Source organism: Lytechinus pictus, chromosome 10, assembly GCF_037042905.1.
Source record: "Lytechinus pictus isolate F3 Inbred chromosome 10, Lp3.0, whole genome shotgun sequence".
NCBI classification, from domain to species: Eukaryota; Metazoa; Echinodermata; class Echinoidea; order Temnopleuroida; family Toxopneustidae; genus Lytechinus; species Lytechinus pictus.
In genome coordinates this window covers 18,057,796-18,077,802 of record NC_087254.1, presented here as the reverse complement: position 1 = coordinate 18,077,802, position 20,007 = coordinate 18,057,796, and positions in this window count along the sequence as shown.

Sequence of the window (20,007 nt, the reverse complement as noted above, 5' to 3'; positions counted from 1 at the left end):
TTTGATCTTTAAATTTTGAAAGGAAAACAGGATATCTCGTTGACAGATATTAGATTTGCTTGAGGGAAATATTTGAGAAGCTTTCGCTCCCCATCTTTAACCATTTTCGGTCTCTTTCATTCTGTTTTATTTTTTCACTTCGCCCCCCCCCTAGCCGATTGAGGGTAATAATAATAATAATAATATAGGTATATTTACCCAGGGAAGCCACTTCAGTTCCGAAAACCGTTCTCCCAGTGGGCCCTGCTATTATTATTACACAAGGCTACAGGGGCGTCGATCCATTTTTCAGATTGGGGGGGGCAAAATCATGAATCAACTTTCCAAAGGCGCTCGATCACACAAAACAAACAGACTCAAACACACACACACACACACACACATATGCCTATATGTATATATATAGATTATATATATATATATATACACACACACACACACACACACACACACATCTCACCAACAAATTAAATTAAATAATAATTAAAAAATAATAGATGCGAGCTTGAAGCGCGAGCTGAAAATTTTGATATTTTGATCTTTAAAAAAAAAGAGTTTAATTGACGTTTTTAATAAAGAACAAGAAATATATCCAACAAAAGATTATTGCAAATCGAAGTGGGAGTTCTTTTGGGGTATAGAACTGAAAACGGGACATTCTATTCACCTATTCAATCATGAAAAGTATGGGTTTTTGCTACAGAAATGATGCGAGCGCGAAGCGCGAGCTGAAATTTTTTTATATTCTAATCTGAAAACCGGACATTTTGAGCACGATTTTAGATGAAGAACGAGTTGTATATCTCAATCTCGCTTGCTGATTTCTGTGTAACATTACAGTCTTATTTTATTTTTGCACATGCGGAATTATTGGGGGGGTGAAACGATATGTTTGCCCCCCCCCCCAATATTTTCATTGGTGGGGCGGTTGCCCCCCCCCCCTGCCCCCCATGACGACGCCTCTGCAAGGCTACACAAGTCTCCACTTTGGAGTTATCAAGTTCATTTAAATGTATCAAAGATGAAATGGCTCGATATTAGTCCTAAAATTTGTTATATTGTTATGCATATGTTACTCCCTCTGCCGTTTACTTTATAAATTGCTTCTGTCGCCATTGCTCCATCATACCCCCTTCTTTTTATTTCTTTATCTCTATCTCTCTATTTCTTTAAACTCAGTGGCGTATTAATGGGGCAAGGTGCATGCAATACTCCGGTTGCCACTTTCAGGGGCGCCAAGAATGGAAAAGAAAGAAGGAAGAAATTTCACACAAAATATAATAGGGGAAAAAGGGAAACGAAAGAGAGGACTAAAATGTTGAACAACGAGAAAAAACCCACAAGCGTTGAAATTTTGCCCTGACGTTAGATGTTGGAAGGGGCTCAATTTCATCACTTTTCTAGATACGCCACCTCTCTACCCCACTTCGCTCTCACACTTGCGCGCTCTCCCCCCCCCCCCCTCTTTCCTTCCTTCTGTCTCTCACTGTATCTCCCTCCCGCGATCTCTCTCTCTACCCCCCCCCCCCTCTCCCCCTCTCTCTCATATAAATCCAAACTATTGCTTGGCAGTCTGAATGTCTGTGAATCCTACAGGGAGGTCCATAGTTTCGGGTCAAGTGTCGATGTATCCCTAGGTTTGTCAACATAGAAGGTAATCCGTTCCTCTTTCTCACCAAGCATGCATCTACATTCCCATGACATTGAACCTTTACACCCACCGTAATCGAGGGTTTCTTCAAACTTCTGTCACACCGACGAACTCCGCGCCAAACCGATCAAAGGTATTACGTTACTTCGAATGTTATATCTTCTGTCGGTAATAAGCCGGGTTCGTTGATGTGACTGTAGCAGAAGACTTTCATCAATGTATAATTGTAATGCTTCAGTCACAACAAAGAAATCGATCCAAACCAAATTTTGAGATATTTTACCTGAAAACTGGACTGGTTAAACATATTTTTAATAAAGAACACAGTAAACAAGCGCGAGCTGAAGTTTTCTTCAGATTTAGAACTAAAAACAGAATATTCGGAGCAATGTAATCATGAAGAATGTCGGCATAGAATTAAGCAACTGTTACAAGCGTGAACTGATTTTTTTTTTTACAACCTGAAAATTTCACATTTTCAACACTATATTTGTAATCATGAACATGATGATTATCTAATCAAACTTAGATTTGAAATCGGACATTCCATGCAGTTTTTGTAATCATGAAAAGGAAGTGTTTCACTGAATGATGCGACCGCTAAGCGCGAGCTGAAAATTTCGAATATTTTGACTTGAAAACAAAATATTTTTATATGTTTTTACATTAAAACACACCCAGTTTCTTCATCTGTAATTGAACAAGTTGTGTATCTTAACAAACATTAATGCGAGGCGCGAGCTGAAAACTAAAACGTGTTTACATTTGTCTATGTTAAAACAAACTCGGTTTCTGCATCTGTAATTGCGCGAAGCGCGAGTTGAAAATTTAGTTGGATATTTTGTCTTGAAAACTAAACGTTTTACATATTTTTACATTAAAGAAAACTCAGTTTCTGCATCTGTAATTGAACAAGCTGTATACCTCAATAAACATAGTGCGAGTGCAAAGCGTGAGCTGAAATTTTTGGTATGGTACTCACCCGAAAGGGAAATTTTAAGCATTGTCCAACATCAACATGAAGGAAAATTGTGGAGAGAATATTGATCTCACTAAATATATGATGTGAGCGCGAAGCGCGAGCTGAAATTTTTGTTGAGATTTAGACTTTAAACCGGTATATTCTTATCATTGTCGGTACAGAAGCGCGAGCTGAGAACTTTTTATGTTTTGACTTGAAAACTTAATATTTTTACACGGTTTTTGTCTCGCCTGCATAGCAGAGCGAGACTATAGGCGCCGCTTTTCCGACGGCGGCGGCGGCGGCGGCGTCAACATCAAATCTTAACCTAAGGTTAAGTTTTTGAAATGACATCATAACTTAGAAAGTATATGGACCTAGTTCATGAAACTTGAACATAAGGTTAATCAAGTATTACTAAACATCCTGCCTGAGTTTCAGGTTACATGACCAAGGTCAAAGGTCATTTAGGGTCAATGAACTTTGACCATGTTGGGAGAATTATTTTCAAAATCTTAACCGAAGGTTAAGTATTTGAAATGACATCATAACTTAGAAAGTATATGGACCTAGTTCATGAAACTTGGGCATAAGGTTAATCAAGTATTAGTGAACATCCTGCTCGAGTTTCAGGTCACGTGACCAAGGTCAAAGGTCATTTAGGGGCAATGAACTTTGGTCAAGTTGGGGGTATTTGTTGAATTACTATCATAACTTTGAAAATTTATGGATCTAGTTCATGAAACTTGGACATAAGGTTAATCAAGTACCACTGAATATCCTGTGCGAGTTTCAGGTCACATGACCATGGTCAATGGTCATTTAAGGTCAATGAACTTTGGCCGTGTTGGGGGTATTTGTTAAATTACCATCCTAACTCTGAAAGTTTATGGATCTAGTTCATAAAACTTGGACATAAGAGTAATCAAGTATCACTGAACATCCTGTACGAGTTTCAGGTCACATGACCATGGTCAAAGGTCATTAAAGGTCAATGAACTTTGGCCGTGTTGGGGGTATTTGTTGAATTACCATCCTAACTCTGAAAGTTTATGGATCTAGTTCATAAAACTTGGGATACAAGAGTAATCAAGTATCACTGAACATCCCCTGTGAGTTTCAGGTCACAAAACCAAGGTCAAAGGTCAGTTAAGGTCAATAAACTTAGGCCATGTTGGGGTAATTGTTGAATTGCCATCATAACTTTGAAAGTTTATAGATAGAGTGAATGAAATGTGGACATGGGTGTAGTTGACAAGTCTTAAATCACCGTTTAAATGTCATTTATGGTCAATGAACGTGGTATTATGTCATTATATGAATGGTGTTTTTGTGAATGATTATTTTATAGTAGTTTTCAAAGTTAGCACTGCTGCTATATTAAATCGCGTAATGCAGGCGAGACTGCCAGAGGCGTTCCACTTGTTTATATAAAGAACAAACTCAGATATGTATATGCAATTCAACAATCTGTTTATCTCAATGCGAGCGCGGAGCGCGAGCGGAAATGTTTGCCATTCTGAGGGAAATTTAGGCAACATTTTCACTAAATATATTATGATGCGAGCACTATGCTCGAGCTGAGAACTTTTGATGTTTTCATTTTCACACGTTTTTTTAATGTAAAGAACAAACTCAGATATGCATATGCAATTTAACAATCTGTTTATCTCAATGCGAGCGCGAAGTGCGAGCGGAAATGTTTGCTATTCTGAGGAAAATTTAGGCAACATTTTCATTAAATATATGATGCGAGCGCGAAGCGCGAGCTGATTTTTTTTTCTTCAGATTTAGACTTTAAACCTGGACATTCTTATCACTGTCGATACAGAAGTGCGAGCTGAGTTTTTTTGATATTCTGAGGGAAATTTAAGCAACATTTTCAGCAATTTTCTTACTAAATATATGATGCGAGCGCGAAGCGCGAGCTGAATTAAAAAAAAAGATTTAGACCTGAAACCGGGACTTTCTAATCATTGTCGGTAGCCTACAGAAAGCTTCCCACGGTCGCATTGCAAAAAAAGAAATCGTAATTTAACGATAATAGCATGCAATTTTACATTATTTTACCGACAAAGATATGGAACTCAAAGACCAAGTAAGAACAAGGTACATGGAGCAGTTGGAACAGCTCTGCGTGACCCGACAGTTTGTCATTTTCCCGACAAGCGCCAGTCCAACAGCCCTGCGCTTGCGTAACAGACAATTTATAATTTTTCCAACATCTCAGACTCCGCATCTTTAATTACACCGACATATACCTCGTCTACCCCGTCCCCTTCTCTTTTTTATTTTTCTCATTCCTTTTGTTTTCCTCTTCCTGTTTGTCCCTCTCTTTCTTTCTTTCTTTTTTTTCTTTTTTTCTTCCTTCCTTCCGTCCTTCATTTCTTTCTTTTTTTCCTCTCTTGTTTTTCTCTCTTCTTTCCTCTTTCTCTATTCTTTTTTTTTCTTCTCGCCCATTTTTCTTTTCATTTTTTTTTCCGGCGGCAGCGCTGATTTACCGACGATATCCTAATTAGTGAGGGGTGTCGCACCCCCACCCCCCCCCCTTAGCGACGGCCCTGCTTATGCGTCCTATACGTCATAAACCCATATATCCTACATGTGTACGTCACATATCCATACCTCCTGCATTCATACGTCTTATACCAATGTCAAACATCAACACATATCAATACGTCCTGTATCCATACGTCCTACATCAATACGTCCTACCAGTATATCAATACGTCATTATAGTATCATTACGTCCCGTCCTATACAAATACGTCATATATCCATACGTCCTATATCAATACGTCCTTTATCCATACGTCCAATATCCATGTGATAGTCCTATATCAATACGTCCTATACCTAGCACCACAATTGCGGTGCTAAGAGATGCAGTGTGAAACGAAACAGGGCTAAGGAAAAGTGGGGCTAAGCATTAGCCAATCACAGAAGTCGAAATTGCACGTTAATCGCGCTCTGTATGGTAAAATCATCAATATTAATGAGCTGTGTGATTGCCCGGGGTTAAGGCGTTAACCCCGGCTAAGCAAATAGTATGGGGTTAAGAAAGACAGTGTGAATCGAAAAAAAGATAGTATGGGGTTAAGGATAGTCCGGGGTTAAGGATAGTATGAGGTTAAGGAAATGCAGTGTGAAAAGCATATAGAGCTTGGAGGTAGAAAGAAATTCTACCTCCATGCTGAGAGGAAAATGCGCTATATCAAATGACCTTGGGATTGGATTGGATTGGGTTTGACTCGGGCTCAGTCCCCCTCCCTCGTATTGGTCATCATCGATTTTTATTTTTATAAATGATGATATTGATAATAAATACTGCAGTTATATTGCTCCACCTCCAGTATACCATTCTGAGGAGCAAAGGAATACAGGGGAAAGGAGTAATTCTAGCCTCAACAATCGCATCTAATTGACTACCTTAAAATAATCAATGTCTAGTTGCAAATGTGCACTTCTGAGTCAAACTTAGAGTATCGATTGACTACAACCCATTCTGCAATAAATCACAGATCGATTGCATTAAATCGGATCTAAGTAACATGCCACAGACCTGGACCCAAGGTCGAAGACCGCGTTTTCTTGCTATCATGATTCTATATCTTTTACAATTTTCGGGGAAAGTTGAAGAAAGGTCCCCTCGCCTGGGTATGCCTACGTGCGGTTGCAGGTATAACCAACCCACATAGATGTCATCTTATATGCTACATTTACAATTCCATCCCTGATTAAGCTTTAACCAAGCATCACTTTAGACCTTTCAGCAATCCCTGGTAACCATGGCAACTTGAGCACCGTTTGTTCAAATCAGAAAGCAAACCACGTTTCCGTATGGAATCGAGAGCCTTACAGGAGCGAAAGGGTACAACACGCCCAAAATCAGATTGTAGGATCTCGTTCTTTCCCCACTTTAGCTTGGAGAATTCCTCCAAGAATGAAGTAATCTTCATCAAAGCCGGGTTTTATTGAAACAAGAGGATGTTTTCCTTCGAGTAAACCAGTAACATGTGATTGCTGGTGATGACAGAACATTCATTCTCGCACTCATACTGCATGCTTCTTTCCTTCGATGGGGATTCCTCTTAAGTACACATCATGAGAGAGAAACATATTTTTAAAGATGACTTTGGCACTGAATAATGTAATCAATTTCATAGGCTATATGAAATAATTTCGAACCAAAACGGCCGCGGTATTATCCTCGGAAGATTATAAACACTTACTAAAGCAATGGATAAATCGAAATTCGGAATACACGGTGACCTCAAGTAAAGTGGTTACGGAATGCTGTTGCTTCAATACTTTGGAACCAAAATATTTTAGAGATAAAATAAATAACACTTCTCTACCTCAATTTTGATATCCAAATAGCAGTATTATTGTGCGAATTAAAGCAATTCTTATTTTTTCTCGCTTATTACGCTTTATCGAAGATAATCTTGAAAAGCGAACAGATATACGAAAAGCAACATGAGCAAGGTGAAATCAAAGTGCGCTCGCGGTTGTCTCGACCTGCTCAACTACAATAGTTTGCTTGAGTCTTATTATGATTCGATGGATTCATTTATCTTTATCAGCTAACACCTCTATCGTAATTTTCCTCACTTGCTTCGCTCACTCGCAATTTCTTAAAAGAAAAAAAAAGATTAGTTTCAGGCTGTACATCTAACAGTGAGGTGACTGTGATTTGTCTTGGTAGTGTACTTTCAAGGAAAATGAACTCTTTTTTGTTATTTTTCGCTCGCTCGCAGATTTATAGCTCGAATCGTCAATCTTGATTTTAAACCCTGTAAAGATCCACCTAAATGTTGCTGAAATTATTCGGTGCGCGTTTATTGGGGGTGGTAGGTTGCAACTAGATAATAATAGTAATGAACACCATCGAAAATTTTTAAGGATAACTAGGTCCCCCTCCCCAATAGAAATGTTATAACGACGCCCCTTTCACCCTCCCTTTTTCCCTCTCGTTTTAACTTTATTTTCATAATATGGGAATGACATCTTACACCTTACTTCATCGCAACAAACAATACCTCCCGCAAGCATTGATCAACCTTTTGACAAGCAACAGGAATGTCAGTCAAAGTTCGTCTAGTTTTCTCTGCAAAATAATGATATACATAGAGAAGCAACGTAACCGATACCATTATTTTCACACTTTATTAACCTCACCCCCCCCCCAAAAAAAAAAAATGTTCATACCATTCATCTTCATTTAATCTTAAGCTGCCGAAACTGGCAATTTAAACTGATTTTAGTTGCTATAGGCCTACAGTTGTTTTTCCTATATCGACAGACATTATTTAATTACGGAGATGTTGTTGTCATCCCGAAATTTTCATTTTAAGGGTTTCTCGTGCTTCATTCACCTGCTTGAGCTCTCCGTTTGTCGAACCATCTTCTTTCGTGGAAACTGAGATAATGTAATGAATACAATTACAAGCTTACACTTTCAGGTTTTCCTCCCCATCGCTGCGCAACCTTCATGGCAAGCAACTCTTTACGATAACTGAAATATTTAATTGTCTTATTTCACACTTTATTTGAGATCTTGATATGTCTCGTGACTTTGTGTGTTGGTTTCTTGTCATTTATTTTGATATAGTTGATATCGATATATAACCATGTCTAGAAATTATTTATTACGTTGAAATAACTGGATCGCACGCTTTGCTCGCTCGCTCAAAAATTAAGAATCATATTCAATTTAAACAACACTTGGTGAGCATAAACCATTGATGGAGGTTGTGAACTACGGATCGAGGGGTAAAGCGAAATGCATGATGGTAGCAGATGAGATGATGACAGGAGAAGGAGAAGCTGGGTGTCAAGGGAGAAATGAAATTCAGGATTCGAAAGGTTTATGTGAAAGAAGACAAAGGTTAGACCATACCTCCATGATGAGGCAAAGAGGGTGGAGGAGGTCGAGGAAAGGTGGAAGAATGTGAGTTAGGCCTGGGGCACGTAGGAAGAGGAAGATGAGAGCGAAGAAGACAGAAAAGATGGATACATCAGTGGTACTCAGTCAAAGGAATAAGGGGAATAAGACAGACTTTAAAAAGATAGTCTCGAAAATATTATGAATAGATCTACTAGAAACTGCAGAAGAGCAAAGGAAGGTCACATGAAAAAAATGGAAGGACAGACAGGCTCAATACTCAAGGAATAAACGTGGGGAAGCAAGATAAAAAAAAAAATCTCGAAGCAAAAGGAACATCTACATCAGAATATATTTTTCTCGTCCATCATTAGCACTTTGACAGGATTTGATGGATGTAAATGTTGTTTAAGATAACCTTGTTGGCGCCTGAGAGGTGAAGACCTTGTTAGATATCAAGGACCAAAGCGAAGAACGTTAGGGATGACAGTGATAAGATGCTGATAGCGCCTCACATAACAAAAGTAAATGGATGTCACTTTTAAATTTATGTTTATACCCATGGCTTCAAGATAAAAAAAATGGCAAGTCAAACCCCAACCGAGTTAAACCATCCAATTATTTCTACAACAATTCGTTATCACTTTGGGAGTTTCAAATTTGCCAGATAACTTCTTCGACGCGTTTATCTGGCCACCATTCTGCGCCTGCCCAAAATTATGGAGTATCTGTTCTGCGCAAGCGCATAACAATAATTTGCCAAATAACTGCGTCGTATTTTGCGTCGCAACAAGTATTCTATGTTATTTTAGTATCATTTTGGCATTGGAACTACAACGTCAAAAGATTGCAGATATTTGTTAGATTGATAACTTTCGTAATATCAACAAGAAAATGAGTATATCCTCCTATTAGAATAGAAGAATTATGATTATTGGCAGGAAATGAGGAAATGGGGAGTCTGGAATGCTATGATGCTGATGTTACGGTCACACTAACACAATTGATTCCAAACCCGACAGATGATCATTAATAATGTCATTGTCATATAGGGCCTAATAGCTTTGGTCGGACCGAAGTTGGTCTCGCGTGTGTGACTGTGACATAACATGATCATATTGGCGACGGCTACAGCGTCATTCGTAAAGATCACGTCATTGTTATTCCAATGAGGATTGATGATCCTGTTGTTAATTGTATCAAAGGGAAGGAACATTGATTTACACCGGAGATGTGCAATATAGCGATATCATTGGATGAAATTGACACCCTTAACATAACAATAGCAAGAAAAGTACAGTATGACAACTCCCTGATTGGTTATTCAAAAGGCCAAATAAAGTTTTTTTCTTTCTACTTTTTGATAATAAAGAAATCACTTTCCTTTTAATATAGATCAAGAAGTGGATGCCTAGTCGAAACAACAAAGAGTCATCTCAAAGCATGTGTTTCAGGCCGAGTTTATAGGCGCCAAATCAATGACATGCATAATTATACACATTCTATAATCACAACAGCAACGGCAAAAAACAAAAAGCACCATTGCAATATGAATAATGCAGTAGATTACATACTAGAGTCCTACATACTAGAGAATATAGGCACATTCAATTATACAAGTACTCCTATCCACAGAGTGGATCTGGTGCTATGTTTGCCTATAAGTTGAATTATTATCATCAAAACTTCGTTTTATTTGCAATTGACGTGACAGAAGCTGGTAAACAATGATCATCTTGATAAAAACCTGACTGGTTTCAAGAGAGTAAGACATGTAGGGCAGGTCTTACGAGAGTCAGTCTTAAGTAGGTCCATGCAGTCTTGATGGTACCATTGTGACATCAAACCGTTGAAGGGCATAGAGAAAATTTGAATTTATGACGACTTTCTATTTCAATTTACAGCCAAATATCAGCGCAGAACTAAGATTCCCTTGTGAAAAGATGAAGAAATGAACAATCGAAGAGAAAAGTACATAGATCGCCGAGTCAATAGATGTCAAGGCTAGAGCATCCAGGTCAATGGCTTCATCAAGATATGTTCATACAAACAAAATAAGATTATTCCAGATTACACACCGTCTTCAGTTTGATTGAATGATCATTGACCATTGCTAATTCTGCAGGACTTGTCAGAGTAGTAGGTCCATGGTTCAAGCAAGTTGTCATTCATTGAAAAAAAAAACGGTAGTAAACCTCCCTAAATTTTCAACATGCAACAAGATCTTACTATTATTATGAAGTATTCCCGATTGACCAACCTTGATATCATTGATTACTTGTCTGGGGCCTGAAATATAAATACAACCATTTATAATTTTGACGAGAAGGGCGGTGGTGCTGCAATAAGTTTATTCTCTTGAAGGAATATTATATGAACTCATCCTCGCCATTTCTTCCCCATGGATCGCGTGCTCGTATATCGTCGACGGAAATAATTCAGTAGAGATGATAATTGAAATAGTTTGTGCATTGATTCCAGTCACAGATTATTTCTGGCCCCACTCCAAAAAGATATCTCCCCGCCCCTTTCTACCCATAACCCCTCCCCAATCTCTCTCCCTCGCTTTGTATCGAGCTCCATCTTTTCCCTCTTTTGGTATATCGATTTTTTTTTTTTAGGTCAGTCCCCAAATGAAAAAAATATGGAAACCTACAACGAATATTTCATTCTCCCAGTAATGTGTCTGAGCATGCTTGGAACATCAACTCTGAACACCTTGGAGGCTAAATAAATATGAGCTGTTAGTAGCTTTATGCGATATCATGATCAGCGCGTGTTTTGCTTTGAACATAAAATAGATATGCAAAGTAATTTTTAGAAGCATGCCCATATATATATATATATATATATATACGATCAAGAAGACTACTACTACTCCTTCCCCGATAAACTTTAGTAAATGGGAAGTTACATCTGTTTAGCGTTTGCTAGATAGCAGACTTTTAGAAGCTTTCTCTGAGAATATTGAACCCCAAAACGCCTTTATTACTTGCCCCCTGAACGTTCGTGCCATACCCCCATGCTAACCATGATTTATTCACAAGAACGAAGAGAAGCTAGCTCGTACTCGCGTGTTGACTCTAATCGAATATCCACACCGTCAGCACGGCATACGGCTATAATTCACTTTGAAACAATAAATACGGATGATGAATTGTGTATACTCTCGTAAATTATCATATAAGCGACTACTTGAGTAGCAAGTTCGAAAAGGTGTTAACACATGCCTTTTGGTAATGGATGCAATTTATGTGTGTATACGATAAATCATAAAACGACCGCGACTGGAAAATGCTATCTAATAAATCGATAATATCATACTTAAGTGATTCTTGTATAGACCAACCCCATGACAACCACGGGTAAACGCCCATTGGAGGATCCCCTTCTGGGACAGCATCCCCCTGGGGATGAGGTGATAGGATGATTACCCCCATCTATTCCGTTGGGCAACTATCCCTCTACACTCTAAAAAAAAGTTTACCCAATATTGGGTAAAATGGGAACATGCATGTTTGTTGGTTAAAAAGATACCAAATATTTTGTCAATTTTACGCAATGCTGCGTTTAAATTTATACCCTTAAAATGTGCATTTTGCTCAATATGGGGGGGGGGGGAATTATCCATCAAACATGCATGTTCCCTTTCTACCCAATACTGGGTAATTTTTTACTCAGTGTTTTTAGAGTTAAGGACAATACACCGGGCGGGAAAGTAACACCAATCTGTACTTGTCTTGTAATTGCCGTATGGGCAACTGTGATTCAATGCAACATTGTTAAAGCACAAGTCCACCCCAACAAATTTGGTTCGAATAAAAAGAGAAAAATCAAACAAGCATAACACTGAAATTTTCATCAAACTTGGATATAAAATGAGAAAGTTATGACATTTTATAATTTTGCTTGATTTAAAAAATAGTTATATTCACATCCTTCGGTATGCAAATGAGGAAACTGATGACATCATCCACTCACTATTCCTTTTGTATTTCATTACATGGAATATGAAAAATTCTAATTTTCTCCTCATTGTCATGTGAAACAAAATTTGATTCCTCCCTGAACATCTGTAATTATCATTGTTTAACATTTTATGGTTGAAACAAGTAGAAGGTCTTTATTGTCAAATCTGTAAAAATTGAAATATTGTACATTTCAAAAAATAAAAAAAACCTAAAGAAATAGTGTGTGAGGGATATTATCAACTCTCTCATTTGCATATCACCAAGTTGTACATAACTGTTTTGTGAAAAAAGGCGAAACTTTAAAATGTCATAACTTTCTTATTTTAAATCCGATATTGATGAATTTTCATTGCTATGCTTCTTTGTTTTTTCTCGTTTTATTCAAGTCAACTTTTATCTGGGGTAGACTAGACCTTTAAGGATCGAATTTACACTTCAAATTGTAAATTCTGTAGGCCTACAGAAGAAAAACAATTTACTTACATGACAAATGAAAGTGATAGAAATAGTTACTTTTTTTCCTCTCTAAAAGAAATACGTGATTCTTGCAGAATTACCGGAAAAGTTACTGTAAACTTTAAAAATTCAATTACTTCTTTATTTGTTATCAGATTTTGATGAAATTTTCAGCAGTTTTGCTCAGCGAATTTTACTCTTTTATTTAGATAATTCAGCCCGGAGTACCTCCTTAAGGTATAACACTCGTACTATATCAAAACGTATGGTTCTAAATGTTCTCAATACAATAGCATTCAGCTGGATAGACCAACTGAAATATAACAATCCTCATTTTGCAAAAATCACTTATTCTAGATGGAAATTATTGCGCACCATGTAATTATCGTGTTCCATATCACAGGTGCATTTATGTCATTTCGGAGTGGTATTAAAGTACAATAGTTATGATTGCTCTATTGTCTGTACAATGTATAGGTTGAATTATATCGTGGTAATGAGGTGTGAAATTATCAAACATTTGAAAATGTCCGAATAACGAAGCCATTTCTACTACCAAGATGATCAACATATTCCGTACTATTGGGAATATTGCATGTATGGACACATTTAAAAATATTTACAATTTACTTTTACTTATCATAGAACAATCTTTTGATAATTAATAATGTAAGCTGTAATTGACATTGGTAGGCATGATAATTTAATAACTATCATTATATGTGTATCTTTTCTTATTTTTTTCTTAAATCAATCATCAATAAATATACATCTCTTTATATCAATCTCTTAGGACCAATATTATGTTTCCGTGGGGGAATAATGATATACGGAGGTATCGGCGACCTACCATTTCTACTTTTCAGAATATTCATCGGTCAAAAGCGAAATTTATACTTGAAAGAAAGAAAACTCAGCTGTTTGATATAGTATATTGGTGATAAACTGTTCAAGTTTGAGTCTATGCAGTGTCCGTGTTCCCACCCTTACCAAGCTATGAACAAAACAACAAGAGTATAAATGATCTCAATACTGCCCATTTTCATTTTCTTATTCAATTCAATTCAATTCATTTTGACATCCTTTAAAAACATACAAACATATATACAAGTATAATATGATACAACATCAAAGGAGTAAAAGAATTTAAATCACAGTATAAGCAATACAAATGTTAGAAATATAAAAGAAATGAAAAGAAAATGTAGCGGATGTAGGAAGTCAGAATAGCCATTGACCTGTCAAAGCCGACTCCCTTGATTACTACATTATGGTAAGGTTAAAACACAAATAGAATAGTGGCAAAAGAATAAAATAAATAAATAAATAACAGACACGAACATATCGACATCAACCTCCCCCCCCCCCTTAGATAGGCAGTTGGAATTATATCTTAACTATAAGTAGACAGTTGGTTTTGTATCAATCTACGTTTCAATGATGAGAATGTTACAGACAATTTTAAAGTATCGGGTAAATTATTCCATAAGTTTAGTCCTTTTTAACGAATTGTAGATTTAGAAAGTGTATAACGAAAGAACGGTATATATAATTTGTTTGAATTACTCGTTACATAATTATTTATACTGCTATTAAATATGAAATAAGTATTAAAACTAGATGGAAAAGTAAAATTTAAATTGAATTTTTTTACATAAATAAAATAATTTGCGATTCTTAAAGTTCCTTTAGCTTTAAAATTTTGAGCTTAAAAAATAAAATCTGTGTATGAGCTCTAAAAAAGGAATTTTTTATTACCCTTATTGCACCTTTTTTAATCACATATATCCTTTAGAATAAATATGATGCACAGCCTGCCCAGATAATCAGACAAAAGTTTATTTGTGGCAAGGCCAAGGTATTATATATAGGATGCGTAATTGTAAATTGTTTTGACTCTGTTCAATACTCCAATTACTCTAGAAATCTTTTTACAAATGTAATCTATATGATATTTCCATGTCATATCTTCATCAAGAATTACTCCTAAGAAGTTTACTTGATTAATCTGCTTTATTGCATTATTGGCAATCGTTATTCGTATTGCACTCTTATCAATATGTTTATTGTGTGTTTAAAAAAAAAGATAATTTGTTTTTTCGAAATTAATAAAAAGTTTATTGGCAAGAAACCATCGGTGAATTTTGGCTATTTCAGTATTTAATATAAATTCATATTAAAAGGATCGTTACCAGATAAAAATATTGTTGTGTCGTCAGCAAAGAGAATAAATGATAAAATACTGCTAACACTTAATTGGCAAGTCATTTATATACAATGAAAATAATAATGGGCCTAGATTAGATCCCTGAGGTACGCCCATTTGCATATTGCTATATGCTGATGAATTATTGCCAATGCTCACATATTGCTTACGATTTAATAAATAACTTTTCAGTAATAACAATGGAGTCCCTCTAATTCCATAAAAATACAATTTATGGAATAAAATATTAAAATCAATACAGTCAAAAGCTTTTGATAGATCTAAAAATATACTGATTAAAAATTCATTGCACTCAAAAGCCTGAGATATGATATCTACTAATTTTAAAAGTGCATGGCAAGTAGTATGGTTTTTTCTAAAACCAGATTGCTTTTCGAATAAAATGTTATTATTTTCAATAAAAACAATCAACTTATTATATATAATTTTTTCAAAGACCTTACTGAAAATCAATAATACTGATATAGGTCTATAATTATTTAGGGAAGAGGTATTACCACTTTTAAAAACCGGAGTTTCTCGGGCGATTTTGAGTGCATCAGGAAAATTTCCCAATATACCATGTTCTATGGCCAAATTAATGATATTACAAAGAGAAGTCAAGACTATATGAATAGATTTCTTCAAGACTTTGGGGTGAACGTTATCATATACTGGACCTTTACTTATATCAAGTTTTAGGACAATGTTTAGGATATCCCTCTCCGTAGCAGGATGTAAAAACAACGACCTTTCAACATGTTCAAAATGACCAGTCATACACTCTCTAAATGAATTTTCTATGCTATTACTTGTGATGTTTTCACTTAGCTTCATACCTACTGAAGTGAAATGGTTATTGAACTCATTAACTATTTCCTGTTGATCAGTTATTGTACTACCATTTATTTCTAACTCTCTCACAATTGTTTTCGATACATTTCTGTTTAAAGTCTGGTTTAAAACATTCCATGTCCCTTTCATATCACCTTGTAGTTTGGCAAATTTCGTGTGAAAACGATCATTAACGATCATTTTAAACATAAATATCCCGTTATAGATGACTTCTTTGTGTTACAAGTTACGTTTGTGAAGGGTGAGTATCTTTAGTCTGTTTGAGAATGTGTGCTCAATGAGCCTTTACGTTTGACATGAATTTACTTAATAGAATAATTTAATTAAAAATTACCTTTGCTATAATGCATTGACATCTTGCATATTAAAGCTTATCTTATGCAACTTTTATGTTTAAACTGTAGCTAGAAAATATGTGTTTGATAACCAATGCAACAGATACCAATAACGTTTAGTGATAAAAAAAAGTCAAATTGATTTAAATTTATTTGTGTTGAAGAAACCCTCAAAACGGGATTTTAAAAACCGTAGAGAGCAACGTAAATCCAGTGCCTGGAAATTTATAATTGATTAAACGCGAAAATGTGAAAAAGTATTTGTGATCATTGTGGGTTTTTATTCTTTATTTTCTAAAAAGATAATAACTTAGTTTGATGGCCTTTATTTCAGCCATTCAAATAAACTAGACGGGCTACAAGGTGGTCTTCTTATGGTTTCAAAATAATGCGTGTTAAGAAATATCCTCCATTTCCTTTCCTTATGTCTTGTTTTTTATTATCTTCTTAATCTAAATATAAGACTCTCCTCGAGAGTGCGATACAGCCGGGAATTAATCCTCTCCATCAGCATGATCAGGGAATAGCGTGTGAATCCATTTTAATTTTTCTCTCATTATTCTTTGTTCTTTTTGGCGAAAACTTATTAACGTCACGTGTTAAACATGAAGCCTAAAATAAAATAATGGTGTCCCAGAATGCAGGTGTGCTTCCTGTAAAGTCAGACAACGGTTAGAACTCGGGAAAGAAATTGGTGAGCTACCAACAAAACCATTCCCAATGTTCCCCGAATAGAGACTTTGAAAAAGCCCTTGAGAAGTGAGTGTCTCGCCTGTGGGCAACTCCGGGCCAACACGCAATCCAAAGTTTTCCCCTAGCCTGTCTCATTCGACATGTTTGATAATGTGGTTTCAGATTTACGTGTTCGTGTCTTGCCACGGACCTGATTGTGGGATGGGGACCTATTCGAGGTAGGTTTATCAATATTACATGGACCTACCATAGAGAATGGTGGCAAATAAAGAAGAAGAAAAGGGAACTTGCATACAAAATATTCAATTTTCCATTCTTGACAGTTTTATGCTTGCAAAAACATACAAATTGATCCGTAGGCCTCAATGTTTTAGCTTTACGAATTAAAATAACAATATAGGTATATCTGCAAGTAAAATAACGTTATTTTCAAGTAAAGACAAACGCCGCGAAAATTTTGAATATGGTCATTAAAAATATATTGACTGCATCACTCAACATTATAGTTTTGTCATGTTGAATAACTCAAATGACTTTCTGAGTGATTTAGCTGTTGTTGCGAAAAATTATGACAAGTATTTAAGGTTAAACACTTTTGAATCAATAATATTGTACAATCTTCGGTGATAATGGACAAGTTTTACAAAATAAGGAGCAAGAATAAGAGAAGAGAAAGGTAGAAACCAAAATAATTTCTAAGCCCACATGAAAAAAAATGATAAAATATGCATACATAACTAATGAAGGTTGATGTAAGGGAGGAAATTTTTTATTTACAATGAGTATATCAATCAAATAAAATGTCTTCCAAATTAAGAGGACTTCTATCAAAACATTTATTAATATTATATATCAAAATTAAGCAGAATACGAAAGAGATCCCCCTCTCACTGATACCTTGACATCATGCATGAATGATTGAAAGAAAACAGCTACAGACTCCATTTTTTATAGTTTCGTTCAAAAGTGTTTGTCATTTGAAAATTGATAATTCAATCAAGAGATGCAGCTTTTATAGTTTTTTCTTGCGTTTGTTTATGTTAACGTTTTGGCTGTAATTGTTTAATCGCCGTTATTTTGTTTTTAACCAATGCGCTGAAGTAAGGGGATTGACCTCGATAGGTATTTTGCCTTTGTTATTCCCCTACATCCACTGCATATTTTTCGACATTTTCCTTGTGTCATTATATTGATTTTTTAAATATATTGATTGTTCCTTTTTATTGTTTATATATTCTTTGTATTATTGTACCTTTTTAATCGGTGTGAATAAAGTGAATGTTAATAGTCTTGCATTAAGTAAAATGAATTAAAAATTAGATTTTTTTAAATTATACACAGTAACAAAGAAATCAATTTAGCAGAGGCATCAGTGAGACTTTCATCTCAGCCATACTTGCTAAACCTCAAAAAAAAATTTTTTTTTTTTTTAATCGAAGTCTCTACCATCAGTTGATAAGTCATACATGGGCTCCGTAACACAAACGTTTGCAATCAATAGCTAAATACCAATGACCAATCAAGATCATCGTTGCATGCGCACTCTGTTTAAAATACTGACTTGGAACCAATCAGTGCGGTTCTTTCATATTTGCAATTCATCGCAATCCTTTGTGTTACGGAGCCATGGTTGTCAGTGGTATAGGTAGGGGAGGCAAAATGATAAAATGGGGAAATGCTGGGCCCCCACGATTTTCCGAGAAAAACGAAAACGGGAATAAAAGGAAAGAAAGAAGAGTATCTATTATATAAGCTTTGGGGTGTTTATTACCCCTGTAATCGAATCACATCACATTTAAGTCGTCTTGCCCCCCCCCCCCCCTCCATCCCTTATGTGTCGCTCCTATAGCATGCCTAGATACAAGTAACATATCAATGGAAAGCCGAAGACTTGCTCTTTCATTAGGGTAAATTTGATATTCAGTAATCTATCAGTATATTAGCCCTTTCAATTTCGATACTGTAACCTTTATATTTGCACTGCAGAGCTAAATGATGCAACAGTCACACCGATGAAACCGACTCCAGACCGATCAAAGATATTACGTTATTTCCAATGTCATACTATCGGTCAGTTTGGAGTTTGTTTCGCTGGTGTGACTGAGGTGTTGAAGAGAAAGCAATGAACCTTCTTTCTGAGAGTATCAGATAGATGATGATGAACCTAAGCTCTGCAGGGGCTTGACCTTTCAGAAACATGACCTTGTTCTTTCTCCGATCATCGATAGACAGAAAGTTCATTGCCAAACTACTATCTTAAAGAACCAAATCATCAAATTTTGGGGGGTTTTGTTCTTCAGAGAAGGTGAATTTAAGAATACTGAAGAAAAAATAATAATCAATATTTCTGAAAAATCGTCAAAATTTTTGATAGAAAATGTATATACATGGATAAATCGGTAGGTTATGCTTCTCCTTGGTTTTAGTTATTCACCAAAATGTACTTAACTGTAATTCATAACTTTATTATGTATTAAAGCTGTTCGTAAGTTAAGAGCGACTTTAAGAACGACTGGTTACCCTTTCTTGTGGTAAATAACATTCACCATTAATTGGTGATTATTTAGCGGGCAGGAAAGGTTCACCAGTCGTTCTTAAAATCGCTCTAAACTTACGAACAGATTATGAAACACCGGATGTCATATAACTGTTATCATGGTTATGGTGTGGATGGTATGAAATAAAAACCTGTTTTTATTTTTATGTATTTTTGCGATTTTACATATTTGGGGATCGGAATCTAGACCAAAATAGCCCATCACTACGTCCTGCCTATAGGTTTTTCTCAAACTAATTCTCGAGTATGGAATGAAATGAATTTTGAAATGGAGCAACCAATCAATCTATAAAACAATCATCAATCAATCGATCAATCCACGAATACGTCATCTTACCAACCAACATAATCATCATTTCATTAAGTGATCATCTGAACCTCAACTAATCAATAACCAACAAACAATATCATTCGAACATCCCATGTACCTTTCTT